Below are 13,104 nucleotides of genomic sequence, written 5' to 3' on the forward strand. Positions count from 1 at the left end.
GCAGGCTTTCTTGGCAGTTTTTTTCTTCTTTTACTCATTCGAGAAGTACAGAGAGGTGCTTTGTACCTTTTTAATGTTCCTGAAACGATTCTTGCTATAAAGTATTAGGCACACAAAACATAAAAAAAGTAATTTTTACTAGTGATGGATTGAATCTGTCGAACTTCAGATTCGGCAAAGTTCGGCAAGTGCCGAACTTTTGAAGGAAAGTTTGGCAAAGATTCGGCAAATGTCTGCGCACGCGCGAGAACGCGACGGGTACATGGATTGCAAATGGACGCTGTGCAGTCGTGCAGTTACCATCGTGCAGTGTAGTGCAACCAGTGGTTACGGCGAGGTGTGGAGTAGGCAACACAGTACCTGTGCGTTTGTGAGCGAGCGTGGTTCTCTTCGGCTATTTCCTGCCTCAAGAATAGAAGATTGACCAGTAATTTACGCAGTCCACTGTGCAAGTGACAAGTGATGCGGTACATTCTGGATAACGGGATTTTCATTTAAACTTTCAATTGATACACCGAAGTAGTTGAAACATTGGCCAACAATTACTATAAAGCACTCCTCAGTATTATAACAATTCTGTTTTCGGCTCAGAAGTAGTGTGTTCTAAAACAAAATAAGATTGCATTCTCAATTAGCGTTATTTTGTGATTTTCATGTATCTGCATAAAACTAAACACAGAACTATAATGCTCGACGTTACACATCCGACATTCCTAACTCGCCCTATCTTTCTGAACGTTTGTGTGTGTCCTTACACCAGAAACTGGCCTTTTAAAGGTTAAAAACAAGACGTTGCACATATTTACAATGATAATATTATCTCTTCTGGTGAAGGCTCAGCAACCGTTGCATTCGTTTTCGCACACAAAACGGTGACTCCCAGACAAAGCAAGAACGCAGCGTTATTGCCTTCATTTTAACAATGTACACACACAGCAGGCTTGCGCAGATGATGCCTCAAAACCGAAACTCTCACGTGATTCGTGACTGCGCCGCGCTCGTTTCTACCCACCCTCGTTGTCATGCCACTTCTGCAAGGAGTCACTAAAATTGACAGTAAACACACAAAAACGAGACTGATACAATTATCTTGTAGAATATCACCTTATTTAGTAATAACTGTGTCAATCTACATGACATGTTGCATTTAGGTTAGGAAAAAAACAACATGAAACCTTTTTTCGCCAGAAAAAACTAAATATCCACGTTAAGTCTGGTAACAATGTATTTTTACTGTATCTTTGCCGAATCTTTAGAAAAGTTCGGCAAAAGTTCGGCTCCGAAAGTTCGGCAAAAGATTCGGCGCCGAACTTTCTATTTGGCAAAAGTTCGGCCCATCATTAATTTTTACAACCCTTTAGAAAAAACAAAACAAAAACCATGGAAATTTATAAATTGATATCATGATTTAATTTAAGTACAATATGAAATTGGAAAGTATTAAAAAATAAATAACCATAACTTTTCCTAAAAACAGTCGGCCAAAACCATAGAGTTATTACAATAAACGCTAAAAGCTCAGCTGGCGCTAGTGTCTACGGGACTTCCGGTTGCAAATTGAAGCAGACAGCATGCAGTCTACATTTCCAGCCTCCCTGTGTATTCCTATGGGAAAACGCGCGTGAATTTTGTCTCTTCGTCGGAAAATAACACAAATAACTTTTGTCATATCGGTTGTACCGGATAGTATGCACCTTTATTGGTGATGTGAAAGTGTAATTGCTTTAGTTACAGCATTTTTCTTTACCAGTGAACGATGTTACACTTCGCTCTATTTCAGGCCCAAACCTCTGTTGCAAGGAAAGTATGTAAAAAAAAGCGATGATTCTAAGCAAACTAACGATCGAAAGGAATGTAGAGTGTGTTCAAGGTTTGCTAGCATTTCGGTGGTGCCTATATATTGCTAATATGCCAGTCCTGCCATTGGATGAAAATGACTCCGTCGTGCATCTTTACGATCGGTTAAAAAAACATTTGAACGCAAAAAATAAAGCACATGAGCTACGAAAGGTGTGTCTTTTTATTATTTCCTATGTCGGGCAGTTTTTATCGGGCACCCACTCTCTGGCTCCCCCTATTTTCAAAGATTTGGAGCGTGCGGATGATGATTTGAACCAAGAACAAGCATCTTCGCACATATTCATGAGCAGAAAGAATAAAGCAGTACTTATTTATTACAAATCTGACTATATTACGTGGATTTCAATTTATTTTGATCGTCTGCATTCAGAGGAGGTACTTATCCAGTGTTACTGCGTAGTTCTTGCCGTCTCTCTTGGTTTTCCACATGTCCTTCGTTCGTTTGGCACGTACATCCCCCATGCTGGAAAGCGTCGACGCCGTGTTCGCGCTAACAGTGTTCGACAGTGCACATAAATACACGTACAAAACGGTTTTAACGCCGTTTTTCATGCCACGAATTTCAAATAAAAATGCTGTAACTGACCAATTATTTCGTCTGCGTGACTGAGAAATGTTCTAATGTGCCTAGTACTTACAAATTATTCGTGATATTTGCTCTTATAACCGAGCGCAGAGAGAAAATGCACGCGCTTTTTCCCATAGAAATGCATTACTGGAAGTCAATTTCTGACTGCTTGCTGTCTGCTTCAAAATGCAACAGCACACTAGCACCAGCTGAGCCTCTAGCTTTTATCGTAATAACTCTATGGCCAAAACATGGCACATGATGACATACACATAAAACAATAAGAAAAAAAAAGAAATAAATCTATTCAAGCGATTGCAAAATTTGCTGTATGATCTAGGATTTGAAAGCTGCAAAACTTTAGCAGAAAAATTTCTCGCTAAATTTAGCAGAAACATTTCCCCCGCTAAATTTTGCGGGAAAATTTCCCCACTAACTTTAGCCGGGAAACGTCCCATATAATGCAACGTGCGCGGTTATGCCGACACCGCTCAACCCACAAATGGGCGCCTGAGAGCTGTGCTCACTGATCTCTCATAGAGATCAGTGGCTGTGCTTTAAAAGCAAAATCAAGTCTTTTTTTTTTTCCACGGTTTGTGCATGAACAGACCGTGTGCCAGCTGTTACAAACAGATAAATACATGTTTCATATAACTATTAGCAATATTTTATATGCTTTATATACTTATCATTAAAAAATAACTTTTTAAGTAAATGCTGCACTATATCGCAATTTAGTGACCGATCAGGCTAGCCAACTATGTTCTGGTGGCCACAGAAGCCATTAAAATTTACTAATAAACAAAAACTAAAACAATGCAAAATTTTGGAACCATAGCTATTTTCGCCCACATCGCGCCAGGTGGGCATCACGGCGAACGCGGGTGCAAAGTGGTGAAGCGCATCAGCTTTGCCAACCACTAAACTATACCGATTAGATTATTATGCCCCCAAAAACGAAACAAAAACAGTTAGGAACGACTTTTTTTTTTTCTCTTTATATGGGCAAAAATTATCTTTAGAAGAATTAGTTAGTCGAAACTTGGCCAGTCACGCGCGGGATAGGCGTACGCTTTTGACTTTCGGTAGACTAACGAACGAACCTAGCCAAATTGAACTTCTCCAGAATATAAAACACTTCCAATATATAACAACAAAATAAAATAAATAAAAAAGCATGGTTTCGTAACTGATCAAGTAATTGTTCCGCGCAGTTTCAATTTATTCCTCGCGAACACCTTTTCCCTCGAGACGGGTCACGGAAGATCTCTCGAAATATGATGCCCGCGAGACAGCGCCTGCCGTCTTGGCGCATGCTTCGCGCGGACTTGGTTAAATATCCGGTGGCAATATCGAGCGTGCCCCGAGGCACGTACGCGCGAAAAGACGACAGGCCGCGTAGGTGAACCGCCGGCCGCTCAGACGGCTGCGCCACTAGGCCAACTAGGCACTAGGCCACCAGGCGGCTCCACCGTGTCAACTCCGCGGTCTCAGCCGCGGTCCGCGCTCCGAGCCGGAGGCCGGAGCTTCCCACAGCGCCCCTCGGCAACAGCGCAGCCGAGATCCCGACCCGAAACCCTCCCGACGTCGTCCTCGTCCTCAGTGAGCGCGCGGCACCCACCCCCGCGGAGCCGCCGGCGCCGACAACCCCCCAAGCAGCGGGTCAGCCGGGTCCCCCGAGGGACCACGGCACGAGCACGGCACGGCGTCCAACCAGAGCTCGGGTTGCGCGGGGGGCACTTGGGCCGGGCCGTGGGCCGGCGGCGCGGCGGCCGAGGCGGCCCTGCTGCTCGCCCTGGCCGCACTCGGCATGGGCGCCAACTGCCTGCTCATGGGCCAGGTGGCGGCCCGGCGCCGCGGCTGGGCCCAGGGACTGCTCTTCCACCAGGGCCTGGTGGACTGTACCCGCGCCGGCCTCCTGCTCCCGCTGGGCATCGGGCTGCTGCTCTGCCAGCGCGCGCCGCCGCGCTGCCCGCTCCTCGAGACCGCCTTCCTGCTCCTCGTCACCGTGTCCACCGTCAACCTGCTCACCTGGGTGCTGAGCGACGGCGGACCCGACTCGCCGCAGTGTCTGGCGCTCGCCCTGTTCCTCGTGTGGTTCGCGTCCACCACGGTGCAGCTCGGCCCCACGTTCCTCGCGGGGGCCAGGGCGGCCCACCTGTGTCCCCTGCAGCCGGGGCCCCACTACGTGCTCGGCCTACTCTGGGTGGGCGTCAACGCCTTCTGCGTGCTCCTGACGGCCGTGCACCTCCGCAGGCTGCACCAGGACCTGTGCCGGTCCAAGGTGGAGGCCGCGCGCGTCGCGTCCCTCGTCACCGCCATGATGGTCTCGGGACCCGGAGACCGCACCATGCAGGTGCGGAAACCTTCCGCCGCGATCGGGGGCGTATTGCCAAACGCCGATAGTGATCGCAATGCAGCTTCAGAACCTCTCCACCTCTGTCCACAACTTCCCATAAGTTTCCAAAGACGAGCCGAGTGCACCTTCTGCAAAGGGCTACCAGAGCTAGTAGCACCCTGGCACCGAAGAAATGCTCGTTAAGAAAGGAGGGTCTCTAGTCGCTGCTTTGGGTGTTGTCTCTAGAACAGATGAGTTTCTTTTCTTGTGATATGTATCTTGGTTGCTGGGTCTTCCAAGTTGGATCGCTGGATAGCCACAAGGCACCCAATACACAACCTATGATGCAGTCCTAACATAAGGTGCTTCTGCAACCCCTAGCTTCCCTTCGTCGTGCCCCTGTCAGGGGGTCACCTCTATGGCTCCGAGGCAAAGCGCTGGCCTACGGACATCCAGTTGGCAGGTTTGAATCCTGGCTGGGGTGCACACAATACAATGGAGGCTTATTGCAGAGAATGCCGTGCGACTGAGATTTCGGTTGGACGTCAAAGGACCCTTAGGTGGTCAAAATTAATCCTCGGTTGTTCGCTGGGGCATGCCAGATGTCCTTCGTTGGTTTGGCACGAGAAACATCAGAGTTTGGTTCCGATTTCTCCTTGTCGGGGGCACGGCGACAGAACTTGCACGTCTGTCTAGCACAGCGAGAGAACCGGCAGTTCCCATCACCGCGTCTCCCTCGCGCAGGACTACGTCGAGCGGCAGGAGAGACGGGGCCTGCGACGCCTGCGTGCCTTTGGGCTCCTCCTGGCGGCCTACCTGCTCTTCTGGGGCCCCCTGTTTGTGGTGACCCTGGTGCAGCCTAGGGCCCCACTGCCCCACCAGGTGGCCATGCACGTGGCCTTCGTGCATGCCACCGTCAACCCGGCCCTGCTTCTGGTGCTCGACACGGACCCCCGCTGCTCCCCAGGGGCCTCCCCGGTCACCGCCCCCGCCGACCCGCTGCTGCCCCTGTGAGTGCGGACCCCCCGACCCCCGAGGGACCTTGCGCGGGTAAAGAGAAAGCGGCCTTCAGCGTGGGGCGACGCGCGCCTCGAAGGCGGGATGGGTGCGGGAGGCGAGAGACCGAGGAGTGTTGCGCCGAACTCCGATGAAGTTCACCAGTGAACGCCCCTTCACACATACATCTCAGTACTCACTGAATGCTGTAGACAACGCGCTGACTTTCGGCTATATCAGCGCTGCAACAGCGCTCCAATGTATGTGACTCCACCTTTTCTTGTCTACACAAACAATGCAGTACTAACTTGGCACTGAGCCAGCATTGGCAGTAGGGCTGATGCAGCGCCGACTGTGCTACTGCAGTGCTGAGATGCATGTGTAAAATGGCCTTAATATTTGCCTCCACCAACTACGGTGTGTTCACCTGGGGATGTTTTGCGTAGCCACTATAGAGTGTTGGGCCCATTAAAGAATCTACGTTAATAAATTGAGGTCCGCTGCATGAGTCAAATTGACTCCTTAGAGGAGCAAAATGCAATGGCATATCTCGAGCTCGTGCTTTCTGCATGATCTTCACAGCCAAAGGTGCCTTATCCTCTTCTTAACAATAAGTACTGTCATGAATACTATACCTGCCTAAATTGAAAAGCTCAGCACAAAAGTTTTTCCAGCTGGTATCTTATCTGGTTGTGTTTCCTCTAATTATAAGGCTGACTGTTTGTGTCCTTGCCATCTAATGCCACATAAAAAAAAAAAAAGGATTCAGATATTAAAATGGTAAACGACATCCCCAAAGTAAGTGTAATGCTATCAAAGCCTCAAATCGCCTTTTAAAGGGCACCTCCGCTTCATTTTTGCTATTGAGAAAACTATACAGTCTTCTTCAGTATCATCTAGGAAGACCACCATGTCAAATTTTACAATCTAATTCCATCTATGTATTTAATAAACTGGCCAGCAAACTTTCAAATGAGCCAAGTTGCCGAAATCTGCTACGTAGCTCTAGCGTGCGATGTGAGGCGCAATCAACACCATGGAGTTGGAGCAGCCAACACTGAGCCACTACGTCAGAGTCATGTCTACGTCATTCTCACATTCTGTTTGTTTCTACTGCTCGGAGTGAAATTGAATGATGACGTCATGAGTTTCTCCTCCCAGTGTTGGCTCATTGGTGTCCACGTGTTCACCACAACATGGACATGCTAGTTTGCGCTGCCCTGCGCATTTCTCAGAGCTGGGAGCTGGGAGCAGTCTGTTTCATCTCGCCACTGCTACAGTTTGAGAATGACGTTTTGTTTAGGATACGAGCGCGGGCCGCATCTCTGATGCCCAGTGAAAGATCCATAGGCTCACAATGTTTTGTTGCTGCCTGCTTGAACTACCATATGACCAGCCAGAGGGTTGTCTTTCACAAGTTTCCATACGACAGCGAGCATCTGAAGGTGTGGACGGACATCCCAGCCCGGTGGAACTCTGGGAAGCCGTTATCGCCAAATCGCAGCGCAATGATCTGTTCTGATTGCTTATGCTCATGACACTAATTTGCAGTTACCAGTTAAATAGAAAAACGTGCATGAAAATATCAGTTGCACTGTAAAACCAAATGAATGTGCACTGGAGCATACTTATCACGACATTCATAATTTCCGCTGACTATTTTCTGCTATTGACAACAAACGTGTAGTCTGCCATACAGCTTTATAAAGGTACACAATTCAGGCTACGAAGCAGGAGACACATGCACGGTCAAACGACCACCGCGTCGGTCGCACTATGCACCGGGCGTTTCTCAGTGTACGAGTATAGTATATGTCTCGCGCTTGTAGAAACAAGGCACGAAGACTTAGCTATTTTTGGGAAATCAATGTGAACTTGGAGGTTTATGTGCCCAACCTACGAAGGGCATCACACACCCCAGCGGAGGCCTGATGATTAATTTGAACCACCTGGGGATCTTGTGACGTGTAAGTGAGGTCTCGGTTACACGTCGCATGTCTGACGGTGCGTTCGCGGCAATAAGCCCGCGTCAAATTGAGGGCACCTCTGTCGAGATTCCGATCCACCAACTGGGGATGCGCAAAGCGCACGGGCGCGCTCAGCTGGCTTCATTGCCAAAAAAGTTATCCCCCGTTACGAGCTTACGATGTATCAATAATGACTTTCTTCGTGCGGTGTGCACAAAATATGGACGGTCACTTCCTGCCAAAAGCTTTGCTGTCGCCAAACTTTCGGTGATACATTATTGTGGTGTGTAGGAGGAACAAAAGGCTCGAGCTCCACTAAATGATTTCTTAGGAGTTGTGAATGCGAAAGCACACACACCGCTCTTCGCTCCCTTCTTTAATCTGCGGCGTACAACGCGCTGACCTTGGGCATGGAACGGTGGAGCCACTGCCTCGCGGACACGCACCGCCATTGGGTGAGCGATTGTTCAAACTGTCGTGTGCCTTGTGATGCGAGGAAGGAGCAGACATCAACGTAGTTACCAGCAGGACGAACCCTTGGTTTATTCCATGTGCGGTATATATTGCCACGCACCGTACAACCGATAAGAGGCGAGCGAATGTGGCGATCACTGATAACACAACAGTGTGATAACACAGTCAGGATGACACTACAGAAACTGACGCACAGCGACCAATGGGAGCCTCGTTGATGCACGCCAGCCAATGGGACCGAAGCCGAAAATTTATCAGCTTAACTCCGCTCCTATTTGGATCGTGGAAACTAGGTGCCGTTTTCGCACTTCAAACGGATGATGTCAGCTCGCTCTATGGGACAGTTAATGCTTTCGCATTAATAATTTGGCACGTCACCTCACACAGCAGAGCTTCGTGGGCTGTGCGATGGTTGTTGTAACTATGCTCTATTGCATCAACGTTATCGTGAGGACAAGCGAATGTGCTACGCTGTCGACTCGGCTACAGTTCATTTGTTTCTTTGGAAATTGGCTGCTACATGCTCGTGCATATACATGTGTTGCTAAGTATTCCTCAGCTTCGACAAATCCTTCCGAAATTTGCATTTGAGAAAACTTACTTTCTGGGAATAAAGTGCAGCTGGGGCTGCAGTGATGCACATGTCGGATGTTGTAGCAAACTACATCGGTGAGAAGTGCGGAGCAGATGACACTTGCGCTTTGCACCACGTTCGCACGTCACCACATAGAGGATCATGTGACCTTTCGGACCACGTGGTTCGATGTGACGTGGACATGACTCTGACGACACGAGACCAATGTTGCCTGTCGCAACAAAAGTTCCGGTTTCGGTATCTGCTGATGATTAAACTAAGATTACAGAAATATTATTCCACATTTCGCGAATCCGAGGACCTAAGGCTGTTTAGTAGTGCTTCGGGATATGAAATCACATGTACGCCTAATATTTTTGGAATTGAGTGGAGTTGCTCTTCAAATAAGAAACCACAATCATGAAGAACAAATAAAACAGTTCTTAGCAATCCATAAATGAGTCCTTCCAAACATCTTAAGGGGGGACATGGGCCTAAATATTAAAATTTTTTGAAAAATTTCATTTTTTTTAATTTTGAGGTTTTCAGTTTTAGAAACTAATTATACACCCTTACACCAATTTGGATGACCATACGCCAAATAGTTACGTTGATATGAAATATTTTCAACACATTGTGAGGCAGTAACAAAGTAAAGGAGTTCAATGTTTGAATGCATTTTTCTCAGTTCCACTTTTTGCTGCAAATTTCACACGAAGGAATCTTTTGTTTGAAGGTGAAAGTATTCTGTTACCACAATCAAGATGTTTCTGAACTGAAATTTACTCAGGAATCGGGCTATCTACTTTATTTTGTTTTAAGTTGAAGTCCTCAGTGAGAAAAAATTAAGTTTTCAAATATTGACAGATGACAGATATGCATCTCATAGTTTGTGGTAATAACTCTTCCTGAAATATTTACATTTAAGTTATTAAAACTAGATAGCCCGAGGTCCCATATCCCCCACTTTATATTCAAGCAGTCAAAATGGTGCTGGATAGCTTGATTTGCATATCATAGATTTCCTAATGAAAGGTGACACATCATCTTATGCAGGTATGCAAATTTGTCCTAGAGAGCTGAAAGTTTGCACAGTACACCTACATTTGAAGCTAAATCTCCCCTGCAAATTTCATTTCGATCAGTTGAGTAGTTAAAAAATTTTACCTCTAGCCAGTGTCCCCCCTTAAAATGTTTGCGACATCACAGTCAAAGAATGAGACAGAGCAGTTGTGCAGCAGTGATGTGCATTGTCCTGCATGACAGTTTGGGTTTGGTTTGGGTATAAGTTTGGGCAAACTTGTAGGCATACAGAACTAGCAGTACTCCGATATCATTGTGAATATGTGGATATCGGTTGACTTAGACAGGTACAAATCCTGCAATCCTCGATTTTAACCTGCAGTGCAGTTTCTGTGATGTCAATGATTAATGGTGCACTAAAGTTTTTTAGTTCGACGTGAGCGCGTTGGTCAAGTTATATAAAACTGAAAGGATAAACATATAGAGAAGGACAGAACAGCACATCTTTCGTCTTTCAACACAAATAGCTTTATTAGGCGCCGGCACCCGGCCCAAGAGACCCACTGACGGAAAGGAGGAGAGCGAAAAGCGGGGACAGACAAGAACCCCGCGGGCCTATACTCCGCGACAACTTTTCTTGGCAATGCAGTGGAAGGTACAGGCCTGCGTTCCCTCTCCCATTTTGAGTGTACAAAGACTCTCCTCTCCCTGGAAATGGGGGAGGAGGAGAGCCTGCGTACACTCAAAATGGGAGAGGGAGCGCGGGCCTGTACCTTCCACTGCATTGCCAAGAAAAGTTGTCGCGGAGTATAGGTCGCCCCGTGAGGTTGTTCTAGGTGGCTTCGCTTCTTTTTGGCTTTGTTTTCTTTCCGGCTTTTTTTTTTCTTCCGTAGTAATTTCCCTGTTTGTGTCGCCTTTATCTTCCCCTACCACCCCTGACCTTTCCCTGTCCCCGCTTTTCGCTCTCCTTACCGTCTCTGGGTCTCTTGGGCCAGGTGCCGGCGCCTAATAAAGCTATTTGTGTTGAAAGTCGGAAAGTGTGCTGTTCTGTCCATCCCTATATGTTTATTCTTTCAGTTTTATTTAAAGTTTCTTGCTTCATCATTTTACGACCTTCATTCCTACGGATTCACGAAATAAAAACAAATTGTTAAGGGGGGACACTACCCAGAAAAAATAATTTGTGCAAAAAAAGTTGATTTTGAAAAATTGGCATATTTACACCCCCCAACATCTAAAGAGTATTCCCAGAAAGTTTCATTCGTTTACACTGCATAGTTAATTTTTTATAACTTATTTTCGGTCCAGCGACGCTAAAAAAAAGGTAGGGGTTGGAGCGCTTTGAATGCATTTATCTCTGTTGCATTTTTCAGCATAAATTTCACTTTAGGAAAACTATTGTTTTCCTATTACACAATGGAATTAAGTGAGGAACAGGCCTGGCTGGTTAGTTTTTCTGCTTTAACATTCTTTTATGCTAAAAAAATAACTGTTGTAAAAAGCACAGAGATGAAAATTTTTTAAAATCTTTTAGAGTTATACTTATGAAAAACAATGCAATATAGCAAAATAACTAGCTGGGTATGTGCTATGCATATTCCTATGACTACATTATACATAAAATTCACAAATTTTAATTTTATTTTTAAACTATAGTTTTCCTACGCAAACACACCGACTTCCATATTTAACATTTGGCAGGGATGGTCTCGCCGCTCATATAAACTTCCACCGCAAATTTGATTGAAATCAAGCAAGCGGTACAAAAGTTGACTTTTCTGGGTAGTGTTCCCCCTTAATGTGAGTGCCTCCTTTATAAAAAGAAATGTCCCTTTCCCTTTCTCACACTACTTAAAATCGAAAAAAAATAAAACGCAAGGACAAGCGCAGGACAACGACGGCACGTGGTTGTCCTGTGTTTGTTCTTCGCATTTTATTCTTTCGATTTTAAGTATTCATTTTCAACTTGCTCGCTTTTACCAATCTCTCACACTATTGTGGCAAAGGCAGAGGTATAACCTGCGGGATTAACTTGAATTTACTCAAGTGAGATTTGGAACATAGCCAATGTAATGTAGTCAAATGCTGATGTGTGAATGGGCATTAACGAGACTGTAGTGCCATATTTTTTTGAGCTCGCCTACCAAAGGCCAGCACTGGGCACAGATTGCATCAGCTTTTGGTTGGGACCTCTGCTTTATCAGAGAGGACACCAGCTTCAGCCAAACGCTGGCACAGGGCTTGCATGACGCATGACTGCAAGGAGCCAGCCATGTAACATATTGTGCATTAAAAAAATGCTCAAGTTATACTTGGAATGAGAGAGTTACAGAGCAGAGAGTTTGATAACCAACTGTAGAGGGACCTCTATTCAAGGTCGCATGAACAATAGGACTACGTGCGACCTTGGAGAAGTCTCCCTCAAGGTTGGCTGGAGTGAGCCGAGCATATTAATGCGAAAGCATTAACTGTCCCATAGAGCAAACCGAAATCATCAGCTTTGAAACTATGCCAAATGTTGGCCAAACGGTACCTAAAATCCCCTTTCCCAAGTGAAGCTGATTTCTGATGGATTATGTCCCCATTGGCTGGCACGCATCATCAAGGAACGAGGCTCTCATAGGCTCTCGTGCGGCATTATTCCAAAAAAAGCCACCAGAGAAGCCCTCTTCATGGCGCGGCCGCCGCGCACCGATTCCCATTTTAACAGCCCAGGGAGCTGCGACGTGGACCTATGCCAAGCCGCAATGTCATAGCGAGTGCGCAAGTTGCCATAGAAACTGCTGCGCGGTGCCCGTTTCTGTCGCTTATGTGTTCCCTGATTAAGAGGAGGGAGCGGTGGCGGCAAAGCCAACAGAGCACGGCCGAGCTCAGCTCTGCACGGCGCGGCCACTTCACGAAAGCGCGCGCTCGACCGTCCGCCGGTGAAACGTGGCTGTCCATGCCACTACGCCACAGACGAACTAAGGAAGCGAAAGAACGACATTCATGCTTTTGCATTCACAACTCAAGAAGAGCTTAGGTGTCCTCGCACTTCATTTACTTCGCTTCACTAATTCTTTCTTGTGTCTCCTCTGTCCCGCGACTCTCGTCGTTGGACGCCCGACTTTGAACTATCTTCTTCTATGGAAGCAAGGCACACGTGGCAGCAATTCTTAGATTTCTAAAATGCTTGAAGCATGTAATTACACTAGAGTCATAAAAAAAGATGAGGAAAAACATCTTTTGTGCTGCTTTCACCTTTATGATATGTAACATAACTAGTGTTGTGCAAATATTACAATTTTCTAATAGTAGTTTTGAG

At 46.5% G+C, this 13,104-nt stretch overlaps 1 protein-coding gene across 1 annotated transcript in view; it reads right to left on the minus strand.

Annotated features, from left to right (window-relative positions):
* The window catches only part of LOC8031001 (midasin), a 122,024-nt gene that overhangs the window by 61,884 nt on the left and 47,036 nt on the right, over nucleotides 1-13,104 (minus strand). The gene's annotated exons all lie outside the window — the stretch shown is intronic.

Source organism: Ixodes scapularis, unplaced genomic scaffold, assembly GCF_016920785.2.
Source record: "Ixodes scapularis isolate PalLabHiFi unplaced genomic scaffold, ASM1692078v2 PGA_scaffold2__306_contigs__length_199485367, whole genome shotgun sequence".
NCBI lineage: Eukaryota > Metazoa > Arthropoda > Arachnida > Ixodida > Ixodidae > Ixodes > Ixodes scapularis.